We start from the raw sequence: 21,138 nt of genomic DNA on the forward strand, positions 1-21,138 counted from the left end.
TGCATGCGTTTTCCTTTGCACGGTCTTCTGCATGCATTATAAGTCGATGCTTTATCGTATTTTCCTTTGTATCTTAATGATCCCTGTGTGTCGGGGGGAGAGAGAGAGAAGCACAGTAGATTTTCATCTTATGTTAATCCATCAAAATCAAGTTAGTTGCGAGTGATGGAGGAGGCGCGCGTGTGCGTGCAGACGTCAGTGCCCAGCCAAAAGCTTGCCAGTTGCCCAGCAACCTTCCCGGAGGAAGATGGATGTCCTGCCACCCGCTCTGCTTTTAGCTGAGCCACAATATATTCCTGCTACCGCATCCTCTGCGCACGGAGGGGACGGGCGCGCGGGCTCAGCCGGCGGGGGATGTCGAGTTTCTCAATAGTTGGCTCTTGTGCCAGGGCCAGATAAAATGTGTGTCACATCATCCTTGTTAAAACTGTTAATTCAGTTGACTACATCACCTCGGTTTGGGAGCAGGTGCTGCGAGCTGTTCAGATCACTGGCGTTGTGCTTCCCCTCCCTCGGGCTCTTAAAGCCATGTTGCCAGCACCATTTCTCCCTCCTTTTTAGAAAGGCCGTTATCTGTAATAACAAATAAAACCACGGGCTGTAGGAGCTCAGCGAATACTGTATGTGTCACTGACCTCTCACTCTTTGGTTGTTTCTTCAGTTCCTGAATCAGGCTCAGCTGGGGCAGGTCCAGGTCTGACCTGCACTTTGGTTGTACTTCCCCGTCCCATGGTTGTCCAGTGTTAGGACTCCCGGCCATGCACGCAGTAAGACAGGCACCAGTGGGATGCAGCCTGAGAAGCCTCTGGAGAAATCAAAGGGCTCTTTCTATTGGAGAGTGTTGTGTAATGCCAACATTTTGAAGCCAGATAGAACCTGACAGTGTCTCTTTAATTTTGTGGAATATTTAATTATTATAGGATGCATTTATTCACTGTTTGGATTTCTTTAGAAGAGGTGCCAATCTCACACTCTAGGATGAATTTAAAATTCTTGCACATTTACAATGGTTGGAGCTAAATCATGCTGAAAAGCTCACACAAAATCCTACCTGCGTAATCACAGGTATCTTTCATGGTCTAGCTCTGGCAACTTTATTTATGTTGACAAGCTCTTTACTTAGGGTTTGATTCAGGAAAGCAGTTATGAATGTACTTGACTAAATCTTTTAATAGTCCCTGCTGGATCTGGACCTGTGTGGGCGGTGTCGTTGAGCCAGCAGGACCTGGGAGCCTGGGGAAGACAGTAAAGGTGCCGTTGGCACGGGTGCTGTCGGATCAGGTTCTTTGACCACTGCAAATTAGGGTATAGAAACACGAAAGGGATATCGGGGAAAGCGCCAGCTGTCCTAAGGAGAAAAAAATTTGCAGCCACATGATGCAGCCCCTTAAACTGAGATAAATCTGCCCCAACCCAAGAAACATTGCTCCAGTTTCATCTGTGTTCCTCCCTCCATCACCCCACCAAGGAGCAGCTGTTTGTGGGCACGCAGCTGCTCTGAGGCTCTTCCTCATATGCCTGTCCTGGCGTGACTCCGTCCACGTGCCTGTGACCTTAGGGGAGCAGGGACTGCCTCTGAGATGATATTTGTCTTAGCAGGTGGCAAAAACATGCAGCAGCAGTGAGCTGCATGTGGAATGGTTCAGCATGGCTCTTGCTTACTCTGTGCTTATATATGTGGCAATTACGTGTCATTTTCAATGCACTTTCTGATGGCAAGCTATTTATCAACTGACTATTGAACTTGTTATTTCCTAAAGCATATGGTGTGTGGCTCCTGACTGAAAAGCTGCTGTTCTGTCTCCTCGTTCTTCCACCTTACACGGATTCTTTCCTATTTGTTTTGTTAAAGTCCTTCAACTCTAGATTGATAACTTCCATCACCTGGATAGTGGAGCTTTGTTCAATGACAATGCCGTTGTTTTTGTCTGTGCTGTTTCCAAAATGGCTGTACACAGGGTGGCAGAGAGAAGTACCTGGAAGCAGAGCATCAGATGCCTGCAATTCCAAAGGAGCTATGTTTTCAGAATGCTGGTGTGCTTATTTGTTGGGAAACGAATAAGGGCTGTGAAAAACTAATGTCATGTTTACTGGATGGGAGCCTGGATAACAGAAAAAGGCTACAAATTAAGGTTTTAATTGAATGAATCACAGGTTGTTGGTGAGAAACATTTCTTAAAATAGAAAGCATGATCAGGGAACAAGTGGTCTTGCTCCTGTCCCAGTCCGAGCACAACTCTTGCCATATTCACTCTTAATTATGAGAGATTGGTGTCTGGTCCTCTCTTTAGCTGAGTCCAGTGGGGATGGGTCCTGCTCCTTTTGACAGAGATAGTGGTTTGCAGCTCATGGGTTCCCATTTCAGGGAAAGGTCAAAGAAAGACTTCCCTTCCCATGTTGACATCAACTTTTTTTCTCCCCCCCTCACTGAGGGGTCAGATGGGAATGTGCTGTAAGCCGCATACCAAAGAGTCAGTCGGGGTCTTTGCAGGGGAGCCTGCTCATCCTTACCAGTACTGGTCCTAATGAGTATGTCATCAATTTGCACTGTTAAAAGACTGCTGATGAGCCTGGCTCTGACCTATGATCCTGCCATTACTCAGTGCTGTATAAACACAAACCGAAAAAGACCATTTCCCACCTTAAAGGGTTTACATTATAAGAAATTACCCTGTAGTACGTGTAGGTAAACTGTTAGATTAGAGCCTATATTACAGCTGGAGGAAGCGTTTCAGCCCTGCTCTTTGTCCTGTGTGGTGGGACTCACCTGGCCGGTGTGGTGTGGATGCCCTATGTGCCGAAAGCAGCCGGCGCCCCTCTGTAGTCCGCAGAGAGAAACGGGCGCTCGGGGTGCAAACTGGCTCAGCCCAAGGAGTGCTTCTGACGAGCTGATTGCCTCCATGAATGCTGCTCTGCCTCTCTTCTGGAGCCCAGGCGACCAGCGCAGCCATAGGCAGAGGTTAGCACTTCGCAGCATCCTAGATTATGTGATGTGGATCACAAATGTAACACCAAAATGGGCCCACAGCATGGTTTCACTTAACTGCGATATGTTCAGAGCTTGATTCTGCTTGATGCTGGGTGTTTCTACTTTCCGTTAGGATGAGGAGGCATTGAGATCACCCAGTGCCATCCAGCATGGTGTCCTAGAGAAGCATGGAGGAATGGTACAGAAGCCAGGTAGCCAATCACAAAGAGCTACTAAAGCAGCAACAAGAATATCTCCTCTTATTTGAGACCATTTAATCTTTTTGAATGAGTAATATAATATTTATAATATTATAGTAGCTGTAATAACTTGCTTAAAAATTAAAAATAGTTAATGGGTGAAGTGGAATAAGCGTGTTTAATGCTTCTCATTCAAGTGCTGCTGCACCTCCTGCTAGAAGAGTTTTATTTAAATGCATAATTTTCTCCCAGTTTAACAACACTGACTGGAGCAAACACACTGGCTCTGTATTCCCTTCTGGATGCACATCAGGCTGATGGTATTTATAAAGCTCCGTCTGGTATGTGTCCTAGCTATCTGGAGCACCACCTCCTACTATCAGACAAATTATCCCTAGGCAGCGGAGGGCATTTCAGCGAAATGCATTGATCTGTCACGTCCCTTTTCGGGATGCAGTACTAGGTCTTTTGTGGTAGATGAATTTTGTGTGTTATTTTATGTATTATTAGATAAGATTCCCTTAATTCCTGGGAGGCTAGCCCCAGACTCAGCACAGCTCACAGGAAAGTGCTGTTTCCTGCACTGCTTTCCCAATGCAGTGGAAAGCTCTACTGTGCTTGAAGACCCAAACTGCTGACCACAGCCCTCAGTTGGGCATTGCTGGAGATATTGTAGTCAGCTTGGACCTGTTCTGTGGAGGACTTGGTGAACAGGAGAAAACACTGGTCTGGATTTGATATAGTTGGGTGGTACACAGCTTATGGGACAGCCATGTCTTGTGTTGCTGAAGAGGTGCACGAGGCATTTCATACAAGTAGCAGCCATCTCCATAGCACTGAAGGCTTCATGCCTGGGTAGATTGCATGGCTATTGCTAATTGAGAGGTGATAAAACACAGAAAGTTGCAGTAAGGTCATCATCTACTAGAATGGGGAGAGATTCCTACCCAAAGTTGATAGAAAGTATTTTGTTGCTCACAAAGATTGCTGTGGGATAGTTTAGTCTCGGTGTGAAATGTAAGCCTGGCTTACTGACTGGGTTGACTGATGGGAATGGGGTAGGGAGCAAGGGAGAGCATTCCTTAAAATGAAGGGACCTGCTCGGTGTGAGCAGACTCCTCAGTGCTGTCCTTTTCCCACCAAACTCATCTTTGCCTTCTCAGATCTTAGGCTGGTCAGTCTTTGTCAGTGGACTGACCCCGCTGTGCGTGGTAAGGGCTAGATAGAGCTATGCGTTGTAGTCGCAGCGTCGGCAGTTCAGTCTGTACCATACAGGGAAGTGAGGTAGTGTTTAAACATTTTCAGATGAGTGAGGCCAGATAACTTCTAGTCAAAAATCCTGAAAGATGTTGATGCAGAAGGTCTTTGGTCTGCTTCTGTTAACTTCTTACACCTGTTGGAAATTCACAATGGGTGAATGTGTGCAAGAGGAACATCCCGGGTAACTGCAGGCAGCTTAGCCTGACATCAATCCTGGGCAAAAGAATAGAAGAACTGATAGAGGATTTAGAGAATTAAAGGTAGGGAATATAATTAATGCCATTCAACATTCTTTTTTGGAGAATATCTCTTGTCAAACAAACCTGATTTATCTGATGAGATTGCAAGTTTGGGGGATAAGATGACTGTGTAGATGTAATATACTTAAACTTCTGTAAGGCGTTTGATATTATTCCACATGACATTATGATTAAAATATTAGTACTATAAACTTTAACTGAAGCACATGTTAAATGTAGTAAGAACTGGGTAACTGACAGAGCTCAAAAAGTAGTTGTCAATAGGGAATCATCACTGAATGGGAACACTTTTAATGTAACTCTGCAGGGAGCAGTCAAAGCCCCCATACTATTCATCATTTTTGGCAGTGATCTGAAAGTAAATATAAAATTATTTCTGATAAAATTTGTGGGTGACACAAAGATTGATGAAGTGAGAATAAGGGCAGTAGGATACAGTGCTCTTGGTCACTTGGTTAATTGTCCCTATTGAAACAAAATTCCAAAATTCCTTTAAATCTAATTAAATAAGAAAGTTTTCATGCATCTGGAGAGGAGTGCAGCACACAGCTGTTGCCCAGCCTGGAAAGCAGGGTTTATGAGAATCCTTTCAGTCTGCTGGCCTCTCTGGAGAAATGGGGCTTCCCTAGGGAAGAGCCTGTTTGCCTCCAGGATCCCTTGGCCTCTGTGTGACAGCGGTGGTGGTCCATGGCTCGGCAGTGCTGCTGTTCAAGGAGCCTCCCTGAGGAGGCTGCTGACATGAAACAACTCTTCATCCAGAGTGCTGTGGAAGGCCTAAGAAAAATGTGGATTTGGGACTCATTAAATTTCTGTTTGGCTGTGTATCTGTGAAATCTTGAGTATGTTTTCTCATTCACCTTTGTCCATTGGAGGTATTTGAAGATGCCCCTACACCTGTATCACAGAAACACAGGAACCAGACTTAGCAGTAGAGTTTAGCCTGAATATGGGGCAGGGTCCACCCTGATGTGACTGGCTTGTAATTCTCTGTTAGCACCTCCAAACTTAAACAAGGCTACAGCAGCAGAGGGCATACAGCAGTGACATGAAAACACAGAGGTATCACGTACCCATATCATGGCTATATTACGTTAGTGGCTTAGCATGTAACAGAGGCTCTTCTTAAGTGCAAAGCTCCTTGCATCCATGGTTACTTGCACACCACAGGTGCACATGTGTGCACTCTATGGCATGTCAAGGCTTTTCCTCCTGGTGAGACCAAGAGAGAAGTTGTGTACCCATGTGGTGCACCCTGTTGGCAGTAGGGGTATAAGGTACCACATTATGAAGAGGGGCATACCAGTGCCAAGGGCCTTTGGCAGTGGCTAGGGATAAATGCACAGGAGTAAGATTCTGGAAACGTCTTCAGCTTTGTTAGATTAGAAATTTTGAAAAGGTTGAGGAGGTAACAACTCTTCTGCTACTGCTTTTGGCTTTGACAGAGACAGATCTGCCTGTGCATGTAGTGCCGGGACCTTCTTTATTTTCAAAACCTGAACATAGCATCACAGAATTACAGAGTCGTAATTTAGACTGGAAGGGACTTCTGGCGATCATCTGGTCCAACAGCCTGCTCAGGGCCAACAAGAGCCAGTCGCTCCCAGATGGAGATTTCACAGCCTCTCTGGGTGGTCTGCTCAAACACTTGACTACCCTCATTTTAAGGTTTTTTTTGTTCATGATCCGACTGGAACTTTCTGTGTTCGGCTTGGGTCTGTTGTCTCTTGCCTCTTGCCCTGTTCCTCTAGACCTGCAAGGGAAATCCAGCTCAGCCTCTTACACCCTCCCGTTAGATAGTTGTCGACAGTGGTAAGCTCTCCCCAGAGCCTTGTCTTATGTAAAGCTTAGCTTTTCTCAGCACGATCCTAGCACGTGGCTGTTTTAAAACCCATAGAGGGAAAGTGAGGTTCAGTCAGATCAGAACAAGCTGAACCTTGGGGCAAACATACCAGCAGCGAAGTGCCCCCTGGAGAGGTCCACCTCGGAGCCAGCTATGGCTCAGCCAGGTCTCTGGGATCCTCAGCTGTGTAACTACCTTGCTCTAGAGGTACAGTGTAGATAGAAATGCCCGTGATGAGACTGATGGGAACTTTAGGTCCAAATAACAAAGTGCATCAGGCCATGGTCCTTCCTTCCCTGTACTGCACCGCTGCTTAATGTCTGATGCACACAAACAGTTTTTCCATCACCGTTTGAAGGACCAGGGACCATTCATAAACAGACCAACTTTTAGTGTAACTTTCCAGCCACAAGTTTCCCTAAGCTAAAACAGTGTATCTTACTAAATAAATGATTAGATGTCAATGATTTTCTGCCTTCTAGAGCAGAGTTATTTGGAAGCATGAAAGGAAATTGCTGCAGCAGTATAAAACCACTGCCCTTTGCACTTGTATCTTTCCCACTGAGTAATCCTTCATTCATTGTTTACTTAATGAGAAAAGAAAGAGGTTAATTTATAAAACCAAATAAAAAACAGACAGAAGACTTCATTTGTGGAACAAAAAACTGAATTAAATGAATAGTCTATCCATTAATGCTGCTAATTGTGCCATACTCCACTGAGGAAAATACACAGGTCTGCTAGTATTTTGCTCTTGCTGGTGGAGTCCACAGGCCCCCTCCAGTAAGGGTCCAAGTGAGCACTCTGTGGCAAGAGTTTCCTAAAAAGTTTTCTTGCTTGGTGAATTAATTTCAGCTCCCAGTCTGTGACAGGCTCAGCCTCTCAGGGGTTTCTTAAAATTAATAGATAGAATAATTGGCAGAGCTGATCTTGCTGGTGAATGCTGCTGTCTGACTCATTCGCAAATTCTTATGAACATCCGCAGAGAGCTGCTGCAAGGAAGAGAAAGAGGGACTCCTTAATTCATTTTCCCTGCTCCAGAGAAGTCTGTCGTACCCATGTTGTAATTCAGCAGTTTCTAGGCTATTTCTGTTGACTAAAGGATGTTGCAGAGGTTGGAATGAAACCCAGGTGGGGGGAAAGTTTTGCATTTCACCCAAGTCTCCCATGGTAGCCATTCATCTTCGCTAGTCAGTGCAAGTCTGAAATCTCCACCATCCTGATCTGGTAGAGAAAGTTAGTGGGGAGGGGAGCAGGGTAGCTGTGCCATGACCTAGATGGGTGCATGGATGATGGCTACTTGATGCTGAGGCCAGCTGGAGGCTAAAGCTGCTGTATCTCCTTCTCTTTCTTGAGTAAGCCTGCAGAGGAGTGAGGGGGCAGGGGAGACCTGGGCAAGTGTGAGTCTGTAATGGTTTGGAAGGGGTGGTCAGTTCATGAAGACACCTAGAAATAATGTTTGATTCCCTTTGGGAATTTGGGGATTACTGTGAAGTGTAGATGAAGAAAAACATGTCTGCAAAAAAAAAATTAAAGTTGTTTTGCTGGAATTCCCTGTAAGGGTTTAGAAGATTTTGTTTTGGAAAAGGCACTTTCCTCTGGACTGCAACTGAAACTAAAGGAAATAAATATAGAAGGTTAATGTATTTACTGAACTTTACCAGCTACCCTGTGAATGTTAAAGCTTCATGGTCTGTCTTTACCTGGTGGGGCATGAGGGCTTATAAGTCCCAGCTGCCGCCCTGCTGAAGGGACCTTGGGAGAGTTTGTTCCTCACTAACTTCTCATCACCTTTGTCAGCCAGTCCTAAACCTTGATTTTTCAGATTGGAAAAGCAAGAGTGAAATGCTAATTGTGAAAACAGTTAGTAAAAATTGAAACTGAACTGGTACCACAGAGCATGTGCAGATTTTAATGTGAAAGAAAAACCTGAAGCAGAAATGTTTTTCCCGTCCTTATGTCAGGCAGATTCATCACTCTTGAATTTAATCTGCAATTTGTTTATTTCTGACATGATAAAATTCTACTTAACTTTAAACAAGACGTGTTCCTATAAATATGTATTTTAAGCGTATATGTAATATATATGTGTAAAGTATATGTATTTATGTATATAAATGAATATGTATCTATTATGAGTGTATATATATGAAAAAGTATATAGTTGTTGCTCTGAGATAGCTTACTGGCACACAGAATCATATGCAGTCTTTGGAAAGTGGATTTTTTGAAATGTAGCCATCTCTTTGTTAAGTATTCAAAGAACATAGTAATTATTGCTGTGAATTATCTTTTAAATGCTCAGTGGAAAAAGTTGCAAACATTTTTGTTAGAACATGAATTTGTTTGTAACCTGTTCAATACATCACCTGTTTGTATGCCAGCTGGCTTCCTTTCAAAAATGTACTATTAAGAAGGTAAATTTTTTTTTATCATTGTGATATATTTTTATGCTGTTGTCACACTTTAATGGAGATCTGACCCTTCCATAATATCTTCTGGAAATATTTGGGAAACATAAGACTATGCTTTTTCTGGATATATTGGCAAAATTGTTCTTGGCTTCAGTTTGGACGTGCGAGTGATTCCCCCCCCCCCCCCCCCCCCCCAATTCAAAGTAACATAGTTGCGCTTGCCAATGGTTACATCAACGTGGCTGTGTTCATTTTGTCTAGAAGGTACGTAAGCTGTAATGTCTTCATGTCTGAAACTGTGGCTCTGGAACGGGTTTGGGTCCTGGGGATGGACTGCCGGGCAGGTGGAGTCTGTGGCTGACGGTGGCTCACAGAGCGAGCACCGGGTCGAGGAGGCACCTCAAGTGCCATGTGCTTGCTGGTTTCTCTTTGTCTTCCCACGGAGCGACTTGTGGTTGTGGTTCTTCATCTGACGATGCTGCAAGCTGCTTGTGCCTCACTTGAGGTTCTGAACGTTGTCATTTTTGATGTTCGTGTTTAAACACAGGGCTGCAAGTCAGGAGAGTGATTTTGCAATATAACCAACTTCTGTATGGTTGTGTTGGTAAAGCTGAACCCCTCTCCCGGCCAGCAGCAGTCTCAGCTCCTGCGGTCTGCCCCCCTGCCTGCCTACCCCCTTCCTGCTGGGGCATGGGCTGCCACGTGGGGTGGCTGGGCGAGACCTTCTTCTAGTGAAGCCCAAATCAAAGTTAGGATCTGGAAGAAATCTCCACTGGTTCCCCAGCCTCTGGGCTTCGGCAGTCAGCCGCTTTGTCCACTCAGTTTTGGTTTTTAGCTTTTCTGGCTCATTTCTGAGAGCAAGGGTGATGCATTTTTTTAGTGGAAGCTGAGATTCTCCTCTGTATCATCCTTCCTGCAGAATTCCTCCAGGGCTGGGGACTTTCCAGAGCCAGAGGTTGATTGGCTGGTACCTTTTCCCCTTTTCTGGTTTTCCCTGCTCACTTAAAAAGTGAAGCTGGCCCATCTTGGAAAATACCTTTTCTGTGTTAAAAAGACATAGCTGTGCTTTCATGCTTGTATCCTTCATGGTCATTCAGAGCAACCTCCGAACAGGGACGAGGAACCCACCTCTGTGGTGGGCTCAGGTGGGTTCCTTCTCCTCCTGAGCTCTCCCTGGACTGTGCTGTGGTCTCGAGGGGGAGGCCATGGTGTTTTACGGATGCATTTAAAAACAGCTCATTTTTTTTGCAGGCTATTCTGCTTAAATCTGGCGGAAAACCATAGTAGATTGAAGTAGCTAAAATTGCCTGTCTGTAGTTAGCGTGGTGGGTGCTGTGGGCAGGATATCCTCGGCCCCCACTGGCCGGGCTGCGTCATGCTGCCACAGCAAGCAGCCGGAGTGAGAAGAGAAACCTGAGATACACAACATGTAAATACTCCATAAATACTAGGAATTTGGCAAGGAGGCAGCAGCGGCTTCCTCTGTCCCTGAAGATACCACCATATGCCCAGAGATGAATCCGGTTATTTCAGCAGCGTTGGCAAAACTCGATTTCGACTCCCTGCCGCTCCCGGGCTTGCATGAGCACCAGCCCTGTCTTCTCAGCGCCAGGGAGCTGCAGGGTAAGGGGGTGCCGGGGAGAGCAGGGAAGAGCACTGCCGCGGGAGTACCACGGCCTCTGGTGATGGCAGGCAAGGCGGTGCATGAAGCAGCGGGCTGGGGCGAAGGGCGGTGCGTCCTCATGCACGCTGCCCCCCCGACCTGGTTTTGGGGCGTAGAGTCGGGGCCGATGGGGGCGGGGGGGGGTGAGCGCTGGTGGCAGGATGAGTGCCTGGGCACCTCCTGCTCCTGCGCTGCGCCTCCTCCTTTGGGTTTTGAGATCTGATGGGATCGTGGCACAAGGTGGAATAGCTGCAGGCAAATCACTGTTATGACAGATATATTACTGCAATAAAATTACAAATTTATGGCAGTCAGAGATCTAGGCATGTGCCCGTAACTTTTCCTCACTTCTGTATATTGTCCCAGTCAGATGGCGTATAAACTAAACCGAGCTGTAGAAGAAAGAGATGATACTGGGTTCGCTGTGCCCTCCTGCTTAGCACCTTGGGCCCTGGCACTCTGCCCTGGAGTGTGGCACCACGAGGGGCTGCTGGAGCGCCGAAACACAATGGGGGCTTTTGTGTGGGTTTGGGTAGTAGGAAACAAGCTACTGCTACAGCACCTCCTCTGAAAGACGTTATTTATCTGCCTGTGGCAAACCTCAGGCTCATGCTCTTCAATGGCAGCACTTTTCTAGCTCCACATTACTGCTACAAATGGAAGGTACAAGGTGTGGGTTTCGTTTTGGGGCTTTTTTGTGTGGCGGTTTTTTCTTTGGGTTTGGGGTTTTTTAGGGTTTTTTTTATTTGCTTCTCCACGAGAGGAGGAGGTATTTCAAAGGGTGGAAATACCAGGGGTAAAAATTCACGTCCAGCTCCTGGCTTCACTCTTTTGTACATAGCCCTTCTCTCTCCACACCATCTGTCTGTTGAAATTAATGCTTTAATAACCTCTGCAGGGTAGCACTGCTATTTATGTATTCCAATGTTTAAGGTTTTTTTTGACTTTCAGGATTAAGCTGGAGTGCCCAGGTGCCCTTGTGGACTGTGAAAGTCCCTGAGCTGGAGCGTCACAGGCTCTTGAAAAGGAGGAAAATGTGGGAGATGGTGGTTTCTCTTGTGTTTTCCTTGGCTTGCTTTCCTAGCTGCAGCTCCCAGGGCAGGGGAGGAGACCAAGGCCCTAGTCTCTTTGGTATGACCCAAAGCAGAGGCAACATACAGTGTGCAATGCCCGGGGGTCCTGATGGATCCCACCTTGCTGCTCATCTGCTCCTGGCAGCCCTTCCCTGCCTGCTGCTCTCTGGAGTTCAAGCACAGTCTCCTTGGAGTAACCCTGGAGCTGCTAGTCTTCTGACATATGTTTGTTTTTTTTTCCTTCAGAGGTAACCAGAGCCTGAGACCACCCCACAGCAGTACTTTAACAGAAGAAAAATTAGAAGTATCGTAACCCAAATAGCAACAGGCCCTGTGTTTCTCACCTTGCTCTGCCACCGGGAGCATCTCCTGGATTGGGCTCGGGGTTGTCTGGACCCCACCTGCACCTGCAGCGTGTCCTGGGAAACCTCTTCCTCTCTACTGCCCGTAGTTTCTTTGTTGTATTGTTTTCTATCTCTGGGGGGGGGGGGGGGTGTTTGGGGGTTTTTTTTGGCTCAAGTCTAATGTGTGACACAGCATTGCTGCATGTTCTGTTCTGCTTGCTGGTCACTGCATCTCGGAAACCTCCTGGTGCTTCCAGCTGATACCACCAAAGTGTCTCACCCTAAATCCATGGCTGCAATCGAGTCACTACCCTCCTTTGCCTGCCAAGGTCTTCCCTTGGCCATGCCAGCCTGTGGTGGATACCATGTTTATCTGGAGACCGTTGTGCTCGTTAGCCAGTAATTGTCACACTAATCGCTTTGTGATAACTACATAGTATCAAGCAGGGTTCACGCAGACAGATTGCCCTGCTTATCCCACCAGTTTGTCTGCCCTGGCACCCTCTGGGCGTCCACTGAGCTGCTGGGGAGCTCACCTCCTACCGTCAATTTGCGTACCTGGAGATGATGCTTTCTTTGCTGCGTGCCTGGATAGAGTATGTCCTTTTTATTTTGCATCCTGGAGCCTTTAATTACTCTCAACAAGTCCCTTTCACACTTTGAAAATCCTGTAGCAATTTCAATTTGAATTGCTTTCTCTGAGGCTTCTGTTTAGATGAGTGCACCTGCTCTGGGGTCCCACTGGTAATTGGGCTGTAATAGTTATGATCCTTTAAATGCACTTAAGGTACCACGAGCTTTAAGAATTGGTAACGATGCAATCTGGCATCTCAGCACCAGTTTTGTCTTGTCTCCGAGCTGAGCATTTTGGGTTTAATTGTATTGTTTTGCATTTGTGAGGATTATGATTATTTGCATGTTGTAGAACTTGGATGTATTTAATTAAATGCTGCCCAGTGCTTATGTACCTGTCCTGCAGGTCTGGGTCCTGGGCTGCTCCTCAGTTCCCGCTCTGCCAAATCCCTGCTGAATTCAGTGGGAGTTTTGCCAGAACAGGGCCCTAAAAAAGAAGTGTGGCTCATTTGAGCAGTCGTGCTCATTTGTGCGCCAGCCCAGGCTCATGCTAAAAGGAAATTAAACAAAAAATACTAAAGAACCTACTTGTCTTGTCCTTGCCCAGAGCAAACCTTTATCCTGGGACTGGTCCAGCAGCTTAAAGATGGAGTTTACTCTGGTTTGTGTGTTACCTAGGATTTTGTATTGTGGGTACTGTGAATAGATCAAAGCATTTAAAGTTCTCTGCTGCCTTAATTCCCCTCTAAGGAGAGGTGGGGGGCGGGGGGGGGAAGAAGAGAGAAAGACATCTCTCTCAGGCATGTCTCAATACAGTAGCAAGAGGTGTGCAGCCTGTAGCCTGCTGCTATACTCAGAACATAAAATTTCCAAAATTACAAGTCGCGAGTGTGATAATGAACTGAAAGTAAATATGGTTCAGTTTGCTGTGAATCATTCTTTGGGGGTTTAATTGGACTTAGATGAGCTGACATTGTTGCGGTGCAAGAATAGAGTTGTTTCAGAATTAGACAGGCGTCGTTGCTCGGCAGACCAGAGCTGCAGCATCTGAGCGGCACTGGGGAAACCTTGTCCTCAAAGAAGCTTCCCAGGATGGATCGAGGAAGGTCTCTGGGCAAGGAAGGAGGCAGCAGCTCCCACAAGCCCCCGAGATTGGGGAATTTACCTGCTTGTACTGGAGGCTGTCTCTGCTCTTTGAATTTCTTTCAGATGAACACTATGAGTTAAGGCTGTCACCATGAGATGGAAGGCTTTACTTCACCCTAAAAGCCTTCTAAGCTCTTCTGGCAGGGAAATGATAGTAATGGAAACAGCTATAATGGAAAGTTGCAGCAAATGAAAGTGAGCATTTTGTGCTCTTCCTTCCAGCAGGAATTTGAGATCCCAAAGCAGAACCACCAATGGCTCAGACAGCATGTTGCATCCAGGCAAGGACAATACTTTCCTTAGCAAAGTGAATGCAGTTTGGCTCCATGAGAGAGAGCTGGGATGATACCCTAACTTGGTGTTTGACTAGGGTGGCTTGACTACACTGGTGATGTTCAGAGAACTTGAGCACAGGAACTGTCCTGTAATGGAGAGAGACAGAAATTGTGTATGACCCTCTTTAAAGCCATGATCGTGATTATGGGATGAGGTTTTTAACCTGCTGCAAGGAGATTTATATAAGCGATTCTCATTAATGCCAGTGGGAATTACTCAGCTATACAAGTGTATCACAATAAGAAATGTGCCTTGGCAGTTCACTATTAATATTTGAAGATAGTAAAAGCAAAGTCTCTTTCTCTGAGTCAAGTGGGCAAAAACTAGTGATATTTTTTGGGAAAAAAAAAAATCTGTTATTTTAGTCTTCTGAGAGGTGAACCATCCATACTTACAGGTCCTCAAAAATAAGGAATTTCTTATATATGTGGCATGTTAACTGTTCCCATGATTATAACTGCAGATGCTTAGCTACTGTCTGCTGGTTACGGAGCAGCAACAGCCTAGATCTGTTTTTAGGTGCTGCCGACCATCTCTGCTGACTCACTTAGTCCCAGGGCTTCGGTCCTGTCTGTTGCTCACCATGGGACAGGAAAGGTTGGTCCCATTCTGCTTGCAGTTCCATCCTGTAGTAAAATGGGATGGGGAGCCTGCAGGCAGCAGAAGAAAGGCATAAGCAAAATCAGAATTTTTGATTTTGGTCTAGTGAAATATCTCAAAGAGCTTGCTTCTTTTGAAGTGGCCATTGAAGTGGGTAGAAAGGACTGTGTATTTATGTGAGGTACAGAGAGAGGCAGACATTGACCTCTACTTGATGTTTCCGAGTTAGTCATTATTCTTCTGTTCGGTTTGTATCAGTAAGAAGCTTTGAAGTTGGATTCTTCAAATTTTGGCTTTCTGTTTTGTTAGCTACAGTTGGCATGAAGTTTGAATCTTAAACTCTGAGGTCCAGCAGCAAGCGTTATTTTAGGTGCGGGTCCTGTCCTGCATTGTACGAAGTACGCCCATGCAGCCTTCGCCTCTGGTTCACCTTCCTCCTGTGGACGGCAGGGCTTGGGCTGCATCTGTTAGCAGTGTGTTGCTGTGGTTCTTGCCCAGTCCCTGTAAGACCTGTGGCTAATTGCTGCCATGCCGTTTCAACTGGTTTTCTTTATTATTCTTAGCATTATTTACATAATTTTTTATTGGAAGCCCATTTCACTTAAATGAGAGAAAGTAAAATTTACTATTCCTGACAGATGTCCACAGCTTTGGAACAACGCAGGACATGGTGATTGTGTCCCAGCAATGCCGCTGGCTTGGAAGAAGGTTCACCAAAGCAGATGAGTCTTGCCTCCCACCCTGCAGATGATAAATGCCAAAGCTAACCTTTATAACAATACATTGCAGGTGACGGTCTACCCCGAAGCCCAGGGTTCCCCGCTGAGAAGATCCTTGCTCATGGGTCCACAAGTTGAATTTCATCAGTTTTCACATTCCCAGCAAATAAACTAGTGACGTAGAAGTTGGTGCTATGGGTGGCTTGGTGCTAACCTTCTTCAGGATTATTTTGAAAAGTCAAGGGTCTTGGAGATCATCAGCTGCTAGATTAGTAACATCGAGGATGGCGGTGTATGCCCTCGGTATACTCGGGTGTGGAGCTAGAGGACACCCACAGTGAAAGCGCAATTCAGTTTTTCAGCTGAGTGGTGGCCAAATCCTGGCCCAATGTGTATACATCTTACCACCTCTGTATGGGGTGGGTACTCTGATAGGAGGGTTTGGCATTACAATGGTATGTGCTGTTTTAATACTTCAACAGAGATAGCAGAATACCGAAATAAACCCTGTTTGATGCTTAGATCAGGATTTCATCCTGCTGTCTGTAGGCAGATAACAAACAGAGTTTATAATTCACTGTCCAAGGATTTGATCCTTTCTTTCATTTTCTTTTGCATTCCAACTTACGGTATTTTAACTGTATAGAAATTACCATAAGGAAACAAAGAACATAGTCACATAATAGTTGCACAGAATCAAGTCAGCAGATAATAAGGTGTTGGGAACCATAGACCTAGGAAGGTCCAGTTACTTGTTTAACACAAATATCATATTGGACGTTAAAAAGCAGAAATTCTTGAATGTTCACTCCTTTCCTGTTGTTAAAAAACAATCAGACAAACGTTAGACCAAGTGAGGGTAGATGTGTCCCTTGCCCTGCTATGTGGCAACAGTTACGGGGTGTTTTACTAACAATTCCCAAAACACCCTACCACTGCTATCATCTCTACTGGTTGACAGCTGTTAGTACCAGTGAGGTCCTGCTGGGAGCACCGGGCTCCTAAGGCCAGACCAGCTTTTAGACTACTGTGCTAGTTAAACCTGACTGAAGCTGAGCCTGGCTGTGGGATGGGTACGGCCACAGGAGCCTGGCTGAAGTGTGGTTCCCTCCCGAGCGCAGGCGTGGGTCGGTGGTGGCAGCTAGGGACAGCTCTGAGCACCAAGGAGGGAACCCAGGTGAGGGCAGCCAGGTTGTTCAGAAGGGAAAAAGATATTTTTATTCCAGCAGCTAAAACCCTTTTGTATTTTGGTTTTTCTCAGCAGCTCTTTATCCAAAACATTTGGGAGAAAAGCTGTCTCTTTATTAAATATTTAACACCCTTGCCTTCAGCTGCGGGCTGAGAAAGCTCCCAATCCACATGTGAGTCACCAAGAACTCCTCCGACAAAACTAGAGGAAGTCCAGATTGGAGATTGCTACAGGAAAAAAAATTGTTTGCTGATTTGGAAAAAGCCCAGAATGGTTCACGTCTCTCGTATATCATAAAATGAGCACAGCAGTCACTGTGTCATGTACGTGGACAAGGACTTGTAGAGTCCCAGATTTTAAGTGGAGAAGATGTCAATGTTCTAGGTAACATCACACCCTATATAACGCAGATGAGTAATGCACCCAATAACTGGTCTTTTATTAAATGCTGTTCAAATTCGTATACTGACATGTCAGAGATGACAAGACATAGATCACTGTTTCCCTTAGTAGTTTGTCCCATTGGTAAATTATTGCTATTTTTAATCTTAGGCTGCTTAATTTTCACCTCCACCCATCAGTTGGACGTGCATCTCTCTGCAAAGCAAGGAGATCCATGTTTTGAATGTGCCATGCTCTCTCAGGACGACAGCCTGGGACTTGTCTTCAGAGAGTGGGAATGCAGGCTCCTGCAAAACCAGCGTATGGTAATGAATCATGTGTAAGAACAATGTGTGATAAAACAGATAACAAAAAAGGTTACGGCTAAAGTTTAGCTATTCCAGCACTACTGGTGGTGAATAGTATTGTGCACTGTACTTACATGTGCTATGCATGCTTGTAACCAAATCTGCTATTTATTTCTATTGAAGTGATAGGAACTGAATGAGTAAAATTAAGATGAAACTTTTTTGGCATCTTTCTCCCTTTGGCCAAATTATTTTTTTCAATATCCAGATGAATTACCTGTTGCAGAGATAGGTGGCAATCTCTGTCCCTTAGCCAATTACAGACACGTCTCCAGCAGTGGTTTTACCCCTCTTTCCACTGTGGACCACTTAAAAATCTTTCCTGGTGATGTGGGTTCCTTGTATAGCAAATGTATGCCTACTGTCAAGAGGTTTACTCCTCCTCATTACAATTTGCAGATACTTTAAATGTAGTTCACTATTTTTGCTGGTAGAAAACCATTAGTCTGTGACACAGGTAGTTTCTGTGCACTCTGAGATCCCTTCTACAGGGAAGGCATAGATGTAAAACACTTCTTTAGGCTATACGCTCTGAGTACTTTTAAACAACTTACTGTAGCTGATGGGCCTGATTCTGATTTCAAAGTACCGTTTATATATCAGCTTGTGGTAAGGTTGTTCTTGATTTAAGACTACGGAAGCAAGATCCTTTTTTTTCCAGATGCTCAGCTTAGAAATACAAGCCTTATAGCCTCCTCCGCCTGCCCCGGTATCGTGCTTATTGGAAGGTGAGGAGTAACACCAGTAACGTCTGTTAGTGACACATCACCAGTTGAGCAGCACTAACTGGCCAACATGTTTTGGTGCAAGTCACTTGGCCCCTTTGCTCCTCTGACCTCCTCTGCCTTGTGCAGGTGGGACCTGGACAGCTACATTTTGTACATGTCTGGCTTTTGGGTAGCCAAGGTTAATGGATATGACTCTTTTTTCCGTAGTTGGCCTGTGCTGTCCCCCCCTTTCTGGGAAGTGAGAATGAGATTGCCAAAAGTCAGTTTGAACATTAAAGACTGAAAGCCCTCAGATACCACTTTGATGGGCATTCTGCAAATACCTGGAGACAAGACGGTCAGGAGACAGTTTGTACCAGCATTTTGGAAAATGTTAAGACCCTTTTTAAAACTTGTTGCTCAGATGTGCTGCAACATGTACCTGGATGAACACATGTGTGAGGACTCCTCAGTGGGAGGAGCTGGTGTGGCCATCCGCCTGCACCTGAGCTGGCTGATACAGCTGGCAACATCATTCCCTACCCACTGCTCAAATTGCCTAATAACTGCAATTGCCAGCCTCTTTGATGAAAGGCAGGTTCATGTATCAGATTGTTGAGCATCAGGGATAGGGGATTAGATTTGCAGTGTAATCTTCCGGTAGCATTCCTCTTGATCCGGAGGCTGTGCTTTATAAAAGAACTCTTTTCTCTCTGACATTGTGGTGGCCTGCTAAGGGATGACTGTCTTCCACCTTCATTTGGAGATAGTAAGGCTGCTACTAACCTGATGTTCATGAAGGTCACAGCTGCACCGGGCAAAATTAGTTCTGTGCAGGACAGTTAAGTAGATTGGATTTTCTCAGTTGTAGCTGATTTGCTTTCATCTGGGTTCCTCTTGCAAAGCCATTTAAAGTTCATTCCCCTCTGTCCCCCATTGCCCGTCTATGGGAAAAGACTGAAAAGGGGAGATTGCTGATCCTGCTTCAAGCCCTATTCTCATACCTCTCCAGGAAAGTGTCCAGACAGAGGCTGGGCTTCACAGTTGCTCTGAAGCCTCAGACTGTATTTCATCCCATCACAAATGTTGTAGGGCCAGTAGGGATGGTCTTCCCCTGTGCCAACAGACTGTAGCTTTGCACTGTCTGCTTTGGATCCAGGACCCTGCGGGGACGCTTCTGCAGATTCCTGGTAACGTCGCTGCAGATGTGGCTGAGACCCTTTCCAGTCCAGCTTTTTTCTTCTTGTGGCTGAATGTCCCTGCAGATTTTGGAGCCTGAGGAGCCAGTTAATTTGGGTCAAAAGGCAGGCAAAGCCCATGACTTCTAATCAGAGAAAAGAACTTCTGCTGATGTCAGTTGAGTACCAGATTTGGCCGGTTAAGTCTGGCCACGAGGAAACGTGTCAGATACCTGTCTGTACTGGTAAAACATGGCATATGGTTGTGCGTGAGAAGCCTGTTCATTGTGAGCATGGTGAGACACAAGAGGGAGAGTGATTTCCACCTAGACACATTTTACTTCAGTGACTTTGCCAGTGGGATGTAATTATGGTGGAGTTTTGCCTGTTGCCCTGGGTTGCAAAGCAACCACTGATGGAAAACGCCTCTTGTCTTCCAGACATCCTCCTCGTTTCACTCCCTTTCATTGTACATTGTAGTGAAACCTGAAGTCCGCAGCAATTGCTGCCTAGTGAGTTTGGGAAGTGATACTGGAGGTTGCGACGGAGAACTGACGGAGAGAGGGCTATGTGATACCGGTGATGGACTGTGTGATCCCAGTTCAGCTCCACAGTGCAAATGGGGAAAATTCGTAGGGAGATTTGCTCAAGGGCCTGGGGAGGGGGGTGGCGTGTGAAGGGGATATTTCCTTCTTCACAAAGTCACCTTCAGCCTGTATCAAAAATCCACGCTGCCTGGGATTATATGGAAAAAGGGGGTATGGCTATAACTGAAGTAAAGGATTGCTGCTGTATGGTATGTTCCCTCCTCCCCAAAACTGTAGCTGATGCAGAGTTAAAAGCAGATGAACCTTAATTGCTCCCAGAGCTGTGTGTCTCTCCTCTCTGGATAGCAGAGCTGCACTGGAGCAGCGTGGGCAGCACTGCTGCGTCCTGTGCAGCAGGGTCTGGCACACCTGGGGGAGCTGGGATGGCCACAGAGAGCACCTCTGCGTCCCCATCCCTGGGACCTTGTGCGTTGTGGTCCCCTCGTGCCAGGCAGGTTCCCTTGACTTGGTTGTGCCAGTCAGCTGTATGAACACAGAGCCTGGCTGACTCTGGGACCGTGGCATGCTGCAGAATGTCCTGCAACTGATGCTGCGATGTCCTAGTGTGGAAACTGTTGCAAAGGAGAAGCACCAGATCAGCTGTTTATAAATGCAGCCAAATCAAGATTTTCGGATTCCATTTTCTTTTCTAAAAGCTCTGGTAACTATCATTTTCCCGTACTGCGCTGAAAAACATGCAATGACCCTGGTTTGTCTTTGGCATTTTCTATTACTTTTTATTGGCATCTCCCTTTATATTATGACAGTATGTCCTGTACTGGCTTACAGGTATAAATATTGCTTCGAGATTTGGGCTTTTTAGTCAACATGCATTTGGGAAAGGTGCTAGTGACTGTCGAGGGGTCAGCATGCAGCATGTGAATGTGCAGTCGTTGGAAACATCAGCATCCTTTGTGTCTGTGTTTCAGAACAGGTCTGAGGCATGAGGATTTTAGGTTTTCCATTCAGACAGTGTTATATTAGGGGTATGAAGTATTTGACAGTTCTTTTATATTTACTCTTTTAATGTCAAAATGTGTCACATCTGGTATTAATTGGTGGAAAATTATGGCTCTAATTTACCAATTTGATTGTCTGGGAAAATTGAAAAGAGTGTAACATAATAAATGAATGCTATTAATCTTTTAAATTTGTCTGTTTACCACCAACTACTATCTGCTAAAATGGCTTGTTGCGTGGTGCTGTAAACAGCTTTTCCGAAATACTGGTATTCATGGAGAGGAATTACTACTTGGGAGGGCTGTGGCCAATGCATTTTGGACTCACTAAGGGGAGGATGGGGCCCGGAGAAGTCGTGGGGCCAGCTGTCGT

At 45.7% G+C, this 21,138-nt stretch overlaps 1 protein-coding gene across 7 annotated transcripts in view; it reads left to right on the forward strand.

The window, feature by feature from the left end:
• Window positions 1-21,138, forward strand: part of FOXN3 (forkhead box N3) — a 214,955-nt gene that overhangs the window by 21,240 nt on the left and 172,577 nt on the right. The window contains exon 1 of one of the 7 annotated variants that reach the window (XM_030030264.2): window positions 17,284-17,306. The exons of the other annotated variants lie outside the window; for them this stretch is intronic. The gene's annotated coding sequence lies outside the window, so the exon portion shown is untranslated. Of the gene's footprint in view, window positions 1-17,283; window positions 17,307-21,138 lie in introns of those variants that run through there. 7 annotated transcript variants of the gene reach the window in all.

This window comes from Aquila chrysaetos, chromosome 2 (genome assembly GCF_900496995.4).
Source record: "Aquila chrysaetos chrysaetos chromosome 2, bAquChr1.4, whole genome shotgun sequence".
NCBI lineage: Eukaryota > Metazoa > Chordata > Aves > Accipitriformes > Accipitridae > Aquila > Aquila chrysaetos.